At 41.6% G+C, this 8,651-nt stretch overlaps 1 long non-coding RNA gene across 3 annotated transcripts; it reads right to left on the bottom strand.

Moving 5' to 3' along the window:
* Positions 1-1,903: 1,903 nt before the first annotated feature.
* LOC136490008 (uncharacterized) lies at positions 1,904-4,686 on the bottom strand. Of its 3 annotated transcripts, none has more exons than XR_010767471.1 (5): positions 4,586-4,686; positions 4,024-4,125; positions 3,702-3,874; positions 3,510-3,569; positions 1,904-2,713 (listed from the first exon to the last, which is right to left on the bottom strand). It is a non-coding gene; the product is annotated as an uncharacterized lncRNA (long non-coding RNA). The 3 variants fall into 3 exon arrangements; XR_010767472.1 differs by having other exon boundaries at positions 1,904-2,428; positions 2,557-3,569; XR_010767470.1 differs by having other exon boundaries at positions 1,904-3,569.
* Between the last annotated feature and the right edge of the window lie 3,965 nt (positions 4,687-8,651).

The following is an 8,651-nucleotide window of genomic DNA, read 5'->3' on the forward strand; positions in this document are numbered from 1 at the left end:
GAATTAGTGCACGCCTATACTGAATGTAAAGTGCAAATCTGTTTCTACGCGCACTTCCTACCAGTACTGGTTGAAGATTTTTTTTCCCTACTAAAAGGAAGCTCCTATATACATGCACCGACACAAACTACTACAAACGTCAATGTAAAGATTTATTCAATAGACCAATAGTTCTTGACATTGATCACAAAATCATTAGAAGTGGCACATATCGACGTGCACGTGATCTACTATTAAGAATAATCAATCCTAGATGCAAGCGTTATTCGTATTGAGTTCAAACTCGAACATGTTCCAACAAAAAAAAAAGCCAAAACTGCACTTGGTTTGCTAGATGTTGTTGTCCTATATATTGTGAGCATAGTGGAGCGGTGACAATCAAAACACTAGTTAAAAAAAAACTTATCTCAGGCCTATTTCATATTTTCACCTCTTTGGTTATTAGTTATTGCTCTGCTTTTTGGAGAGAAATGAGATGCCACATGTCACAATAAAAAAAATGCCAATCAACCTATAACGGGATGATGGATGATGATCCTACTATCCTTTCTTTGGCATAATGATCTCAAGAAGTTAAGAGAAAGAATACATATTCTTTTTAGTTTTTCTTGATGGAAATATTTTGCTGAGCAATCTGCAATACCTAGCTATTTCGATAATTTGTAAGAATACATTGAACGTTTTGAATCTGAACTGCAATTGTTGACTTTTCTTAAAAGTTGCAACGTATATTAATGTGCATCTTATTTGTTGCGTTAACCATCATTGTTCAAATGTACTTCATAATAGAAACTAAGCAAAGCGTGGATGGGTAGCTGAGGTGTACCCCTAAACGGCTAAACCAATTAGGGGCTAGTTTTTTTTCGTATATACTAATATAAGATCTGATTGTACGATTTTTCAAATTTGTTTATGTACGTGCAATGTATTTGCGGGCCAGGTGAATGTTGTGTGTGAGCATCCGTGAATATATTCTGTTTTCTAATTTTCAAACTAAGACCTAAAATTGTCAAAAATAAAGATGAAGCCTGAAACATTTCAAGAAATGGGTATTTTGATGAAAAGAGGACCAACAAAAAGAAATATAATACGAGAAACATCCATCTCAATTTTCATTGGCCCAACCTTCTTAGCCAGCGCCCATCTAGTCATGGCCCCAAGCATTTCTAGCCCAACTGAAGCCCATGCGAACGAAAACGTTGCACCCAATTACTAGGTGAAAGGCCGTACATACATATACAGCAGCCCAAAAAACGAGTCACTAGTTTTCAACAATACTAGCAGGAACCCCCGCGCAGTTGAGCGGGCTAGCAAGGTATAACCTATATAACTTTGCTCATTGAAACAGTGGAATGCAATAAATATATTAGAATTCGTAAATACTGGCACTTAGGGGTTTTAATCATATCATGTAATCTTTTTAGTCATAAAATACAGAGTGGTTGTTCCAAAGGGGGAAAAAAACTCCTTCAATTATATTGTTGTCTGTGCCTAGCCTATCCATAACATATTCCAAGCAAATGTCTGAATGCATCTCCCGCATGAGTCCCCTATTAGTACAACATCGTTGTTCGGGATCTGTTACAGTTTAGCAAATGAGATGGAGCAAGCGGCATTTTTGTGAAAAATGTATTCGACGTAGACCGTTTGACTAAAAAAAAGGGCGTATCCAATGCAGAGAGCTCCCGCTCTGTGCGGAGTCTGGAGAAGGATGTCAGTGGCAAGCCTTACCCTCGCCTGTGCAATGCGAGGAGACCACGACTCGAACCCGGGACTTTCCGGTCACAGGCGGTAAGACTCTACCGCTTATACCAGGCCCGCCCTTCGTAGACCATTTGACTACCTACTACAAAAATTTATGAACTGTAAGTAAAGTTGAGGACATTACAATAATTACCAAATATTAGAATGGAGTATGTATATGTGTGTAAGCTGAGAATATTTGGAGGTTTTGAAGTATATTCACAGAAGGTCTATTGTCTTTAGGCTTTATAACCCTAATGTCTGCATTCAGTAACCTATCCAGACAGGGTGCATCTAACATCAAGTAAGCAAGAAATTGAATAACATGAGTGGTGAAGCAAACAATTGGAGTAAGACCAGGAAACGGTCCATATATAGGTGCACAATTTTCTCCGTACAAACATGGTTCACATTCCACAGATTGGGGATGGTATCATAAATAGTGTTTGGGACTAATGAGGAAGTGTTTCAAGGCTATAGTCGACGATTGTTATAAAATTAATGGAAAACCATTTCCTTTTAAGAAATTTTAGGAAACGTCAAAGAGGTAGAAAGCCATAAAAGAGGAAGTAATTTTGCGAACAATCTTTCAGCATTGAACATACCATATCCTGAGCCACATAGGCAGCCTGGAAGCTGGCATCCAATAGATCACTGTCCAGGTTCCAATTTGTATGGCATGTCTCTGAAAGGTGACCAAGTTTAACGAAACTATGCTGATGTAAAACATAGCTTGAATTACATAGCTCGAAGATTTAGAAATTTGAGTGTAAACTAATTGATCCGAATATGAGAAATGGTGGAGGTACAGACCGAGGATGAGAAGATGAACGTGCTTTGACCATGAAATGCAAGATAGCAGACTTGCTGTAGAAAAAATTATAGTGTTATAAAAAAATGCACATCAACAGTAATGAAGGTACCTCAATGTGGAATCAAAGTTTCAAAATTCATAAATTTGGGAACACACCTACAACCAAAAGTCGGCAGATATTTACATATGTAGGGAACAAAAAACAGAATTTTAAACAAAAGCACAGAGATCAGATAGTTGATAAATTGATTTTTTGTTTTTAAATTGTGCGAACAGGGAGGCCAGGCCAGGTACTTTAATCACTTCTCCATTTTACCAATCCTATAATGCTTGAATACATTTGACACATTAGCATTCTTAGATAGTGACACCTCTGAGATTTAATGATATTTCACAATCTTCTCATCAGAAAATACAATGTGGTTATTTGAAACTAAGAACGTCTAAATTCTTGCTCGTGCTTAGGCAATCTGGGATATATTGTACGTGAAATATCTGGCAAACTGAAGGCATTGTAGGATAAAAAGAAAAGGCATGAGTTAAATGTCAATTAGCAAACAATAAGCAAATAAAAAATGAAACGGCAAAAGGGGTGACAGAAGTATGCAACATGTAGATTAGTGGTCCAGCATGGACGAACGTTAGTTTTTTAATTGACAATATCCTTGCAAATCAAAAGAGATGTTTTGTTGTGTTCGGGAGGTCATATATGTTACTATTTTAGTTGAACTGTATTGAACATGACCGAAACAACTAAAAAATGACATAGATCAATGCTGGACTGTAAATTTGACGATAGGTTGTCATAGTACAGCTCATAAAGATCATGCTTACCAAAATTATGCAAAGAGAAAAATGATGATGGATTGAGCAATTATTTGAGAAAGGAAATTATGTCGCTAATAATACTGGGAAGAACTAAGTAGGTAAGAAATGGGGAAAGAAAACAAACCTGCTAGAACAACTGCAAACTGACAGCAACATCAACATACATGAAGGTAAGGCCATGAACCTGTATTCAGGTGAAACAAAGCAATACTTAGATCAATTGGGTGGACAATTAACAAAATCAAATATAGTTTAGCAAGGAGAAGAAAAAGGGAAATTTCATTAAGATAAGTTGTGCACTGGTGTTTGTAAATACCGCAATGCACTGATCCAAATGCAAAGTTGTTGACCCACTTGGTAAGGAAGGGTCGTCATGGGAATGTTTTCAGGCACAAAAACAAATGTACATCGCAGTCAGATTTGGTACAACAGTGGAATCACCAAGCTAATACCCTTCTTTTGAATGGTAAATTACTCATCACTCTGAACCTGTAATATGCAAAACAAATGATTAGATGGGTACAGCAGCAAACTGAATATATTACATTTCCTACAGAACAGAGCTGGTTAGTAACTGAAACAACCCAAGTCGGAGGATGGTTCAATATTACATTTATTGATATATCATAAATCCTTACCATTCTGGAATGAGTTAGTAGATTCTCTATGGATCCATTGGATATAGCATACTGTATTTGAAGCAACAATTCTCAAACCAGGGAAAGGAAGTCTTGATGCCGCTGTAAATCATAGAAAGGACCAAGTAAGAAACCTAATACATGAAGCATTATGTAAAAGTTAAAATATGCACTCCAAAATTATGGCAGTAGATTCAATGTGTGCAAATTTGGGAGTTGTCAGTGAAATCTAAGGCTGCATAATTTTCTTATAGCCCTCCATGTGCTAATTATAGTACCAAACATGAGGTAGTGGGGACGATATATGTAGCATAATATCCTGTGAATCACTAAATATCTGTTGGTAGTATATGTACATTCTGTAGCAAAGGAGTGCTTGACCAAAAAATGGAGTAGGCGCTGCATTAGGGGCAGCTCCATTTGAACACTGAAAATTACCTTAGCTTTTAGTTAACCAAAATTTATCTGTTTCTGAATTACAATGGTGTGGCTTAGCATTTCATCGATCGACGGAAACACAGAAGACAGCTAGGCGAAAGAGAACAGGGACTGAAAACATTACTGTGTATGGGGAGGAGCAAGAACGCGGAGCAGTCACGACGCCGTCAGAGCGGAAGAAAGAGCGCAACTCCGGTCTGCCGTGGCAGGCGTGAAGCCCGTGAAAAGGACGGCGATGGCGGCTGCGGACCCCTGCTGTCTGAGGCTTCCGGCAAGGGTTACATTCTTTCGTGGTGGCCGTGAAGGGAGTCCAGCACTACTAAAAAAGCATTTTTAGGGGCAGCGGGTAATCCTTTGTAGAGGCGGTTTAGCCAGCCGCTCCTACCAAACCGTCTCTACAAATCATGTATTTATAGGGGCGGTTCCCAGGCCGCCCGTACAAATCGATTTGTAGGGGCGGCTAACTACAAATCGATTTGTAGGGGCGGCTAACTACAAATCGATTTGTAGGGTCGGTTCGTATTACCAGCTGCCCCTACAAATCGATCTGTAGGGGCGGCTCGTATTACCAGCCGCCCCTACAAATCGATCTGTAGGGGCGGCTGTAGTACCAGCTGCCCCTACAAACAGGTATTTGTAGGGCGGTTCAATCTAGAACCGCCCCTACAGTACGTTTTTCCGCAAAAAAATCAAATTTACAATTCAAAATCTCGTTGCCGAACGTTCCGCGACCAACGTTCCGAACCACGTTCGCGTTGCCGAACGCCCCGCAACCAACGTTCCGAACCGCGTTCGCGTTGCCGAACGCCCCACGACCGCGACTACAAGCACAAGAGTATTCTATAAACTACAATTACAAGTCCAATTCAGAAGAATATATACAATCCATCATTAAATATACAAATTATATACACATTGTTATCAACGTCCTAGAGCTAGCCTTTCAGTCTCACGAAGGTGTTGGTACTGAGGATTTGTACCTAACTCAGACTCTCGGTCATGGTAGGCGCCTCTGACGTGTACAATCTGGTCCAATATGAAGTTGCAAAGGTCGCCGACGAGCTCTAAGAGTTGGTCATCCTTGTATGGGTCTCTTTTCATTCCTTTCTCTTCTCTCCACTACAAGAGAACAAGTTTCGGTTTAGTATTTCATACCATGTACGAAGTTTTTATACTACGGGTGAAGAGGTTCAAACTTACCGTTAAGCGGTGTCTCCTGTAGGCACCGGTGTTACTCATCATAGAACATATATAGTATCCACAATGTACACTTCCAGGCTTCTGCTTGGGGCACTGTGTGTTTTGCATTTGAAAATGTTAAGTAATGCTTTTGACATCCATGTAACAGAGTACTGAAGAAGTAAGTTACACTTACCGCACATAGTGTTTTTATAGCCAGCTTTTTCTTTCTTGCTGGATCATGCCTTCCATGATGATTAGTGACATAGAACCTAAATGCCCTATTTAAATTATTTTAGCAAATACAACTTGTTAGTATCCAAAAGTGAACGTTACAAGTATGTATACAAACATATAAGCTAATGAGGATTATCGATATGCATACGTCTTGAGAATCGATATGAAGTCTTTGTATGTCACCGTGTCCCTATCTAATGAATCAAAGACCCATGCCATGCTCCTCCCGACATCGATGGCTATACAAATCCAGTGGTTGCTGCATGGATTTAATCATAGAACTAGATAAGCTCTTTTGCATCGAATAAAATATATCGAACAAAGCTTTAAGTATAGAGTTGAACTTACTCGAAGTTGTATGGTAGCCATATAGTAGAGTGTTGTTGGAGATTTTTGAAAGCTAGGGCAATGTATGCCGTAACCTTAAGGGACTCTTCCCTTAGTTTCGCCGTACGGATGCGCTCTTTCTCCCGAAGAGTCTTTGCAGCAGCTAACTCTTTGGCATCCAGTGTCCACCGTTTAGGGTAATTAAAATTTGTTTAGGCCATAGCTTGAGGGTCTACATACCCGGCTTTCACACTTGGCATTTGTTTGACAATGTGCACTTGCATTCTACAAATCACGGCGTGGGTTAGTTACAACAAAATTCAAAGATTACATTCATATCATATCGGGAGGACATGGACTTACAGGCACCACGTGTGAATTAGATTCATCTCCATTTCTCCCAGGTGAAAGCATGTGTGCATGTCATTGAAGTCAAAGACAATTTTCCCGGCTAGGCTTCCAAATGTGCCAGTGGGGAAGCATGCTTGTATGAGATCTACGCTCGTTGGGAGAACACGCAAGTACCAATCATGGAACCTTCTCATTCTAAGTGGTAGGCGCTGGATGTCCCGGTTTGGTAGGAAGGGCTTGCCTCTTTCATATGTTTTCGGGCAATCCTTTGGCCATTTGATGGCATCAACATTTGCATACTGCTTTGCAATTTGGTGGAGTTTGCTAGTGACGGCCTCCTCAGAACCTCGTGATGGAACTTTTTTAACTTGGTTCTCAGGCTTGAACTGGTCATAGGAAAACCACTTGGACACCGATGAGACATCTTTGATCGGAATATAAACTGGCCTTATGGTGATTGGATGCTTCTTTCGAAGTTCTCATTCAGGCACGTCCTCATCTTCTTGTGCATCACCTTCTTCAGGAAGCACTCGTTGTTCATGTATCAGCTGTGCTTGTTGAGAAGACTGTGGTATCTCATGATGCACTTGCTCGGTACGAGCTAGAGAAGGTTGTGGCATCTCATCAGGCACATGCTCGCTAGGAGGCGGGGAAGAATGTGGCATCTTAGGAATGTGGGGGTCACAAGACGGTGAAAATATCTCCCCGACCTCAACAACTCGCTCCAAATTTAGGAGAGGGGGAGGCGGCGAAGAAGCAGTCAATATAATGTCCCGTTTGTGCCAGAGGATGAACTGCCCCATAACGTCTCCGAGTAACACCAGCCCCTCGGGAGTTGCGTAGTCTATCCTCCACTGCATGAACTCGGGCTTCACTGTATGCACCTCGACCCTAGTGTAGTTCGGCGGTATCTTATTATTGTGGTGTAAGCCACCAGGAGGATGTGCCACACCCGTTGCCACCTCCATCACAGTGTTCTGCCGGCCGCTGAGAAACACCAAGGTATAACTAGTTGGTTCCCGTATGCGATCGACGGGGATTGTGGCTGCAGTGGAACCTTGGCTACTAGGAACTTTCGGAGGGCTGCCAACTAATGTCAGTTCTCCCGGTGACATCACTAATATCCGTGGCTCCGTAGACAGTCCTTGCTCCTCCAGCGCCTTCGCAACTAGAGCCTTCACTTGGAGCTCAAGACTAGTCTCCCGGTCTCTGCCATGTTTCTTGTACATGTGCCTATCCTCTTCGAATCCTTGCTTCCAGGTCGTCCTTTTCCCTAGCCCCCTGGTGCGGCCTATGTGCTCCTTGTTTCCCAAGCCAAGGCTAAGCTTGTCCCTCTCTCTGGAAGGATTGAATGGGCCCTTCTCCTTGTCTTTAGTATATTTCAGTATCCTTGATACTGCCTCTTGGGTCTTCGGCTTATCAAACTTAAGATTACCGCCAGATGATTCTGTACTCCTCGCATATATCCAGTTCCTTGAGCGTACCTTCAAATTCATCATATCGATATTCCCAGCAGCTGCGGCCTCTTCGTCCATCTTCCTAAACTGCTCTTCCTTGGCATAGTAGCCACCAGGGCCTAGATGATGGTGGTGTTTGTTCCTCTTCGCTAGCTCGGTGTTACGGGCACTGAGCTCCAATGCCTCCAGTGAAGTCTTCTGAGGCACAAGCTCCTCCCATTGACTAGAAGTTATTTTGCTGAACTCTTTGAAGGGAGTTAACCCCTTTTGGATATACTTCGTGTTGAGCTCTGACCTCCAACGTCGGAATGACTCTCCCATCATCCTGAAAGCATTTTTTTTACCAATTCGTGCTTACCCTCCGAAAATCTAAAATTGAGCTTTATCTGCCTATCCCATAGTTCATTCTTTGTGTTCTCGGTACCTCTTTCTAGTTAGGGATTGCTGGGTTCAATTTCTCTCTTACTAGGGCCCCGATCGCATTACGGAATCGTCCTCTTAATTCCTTTGGCTCAAGGATCTCCCCTGCTAGCCCGACCTCTGTTATCACATAGCATGCCTTATCTGGATATAGATTTTCTTTTCTATCCCCTCATTTCCTCTTAGGCTTGGTAGTCGTGGTTGTGTCTTGAGGTTGTG

This window comes from Miscanthus floridulus, chromosome 10 (assembly GCF_019320115.1).
Source record: "Miscanthus floridulus cultivar M001 chromosome 10, ASM1932011v1, whole genome shotgun sequence".
NCBI lineage: Eukaryota > Viridiplantae > Streptophyta > Magnoliopsida > Poales > Poaceae > Miscanthus > Miscanthus floridulus.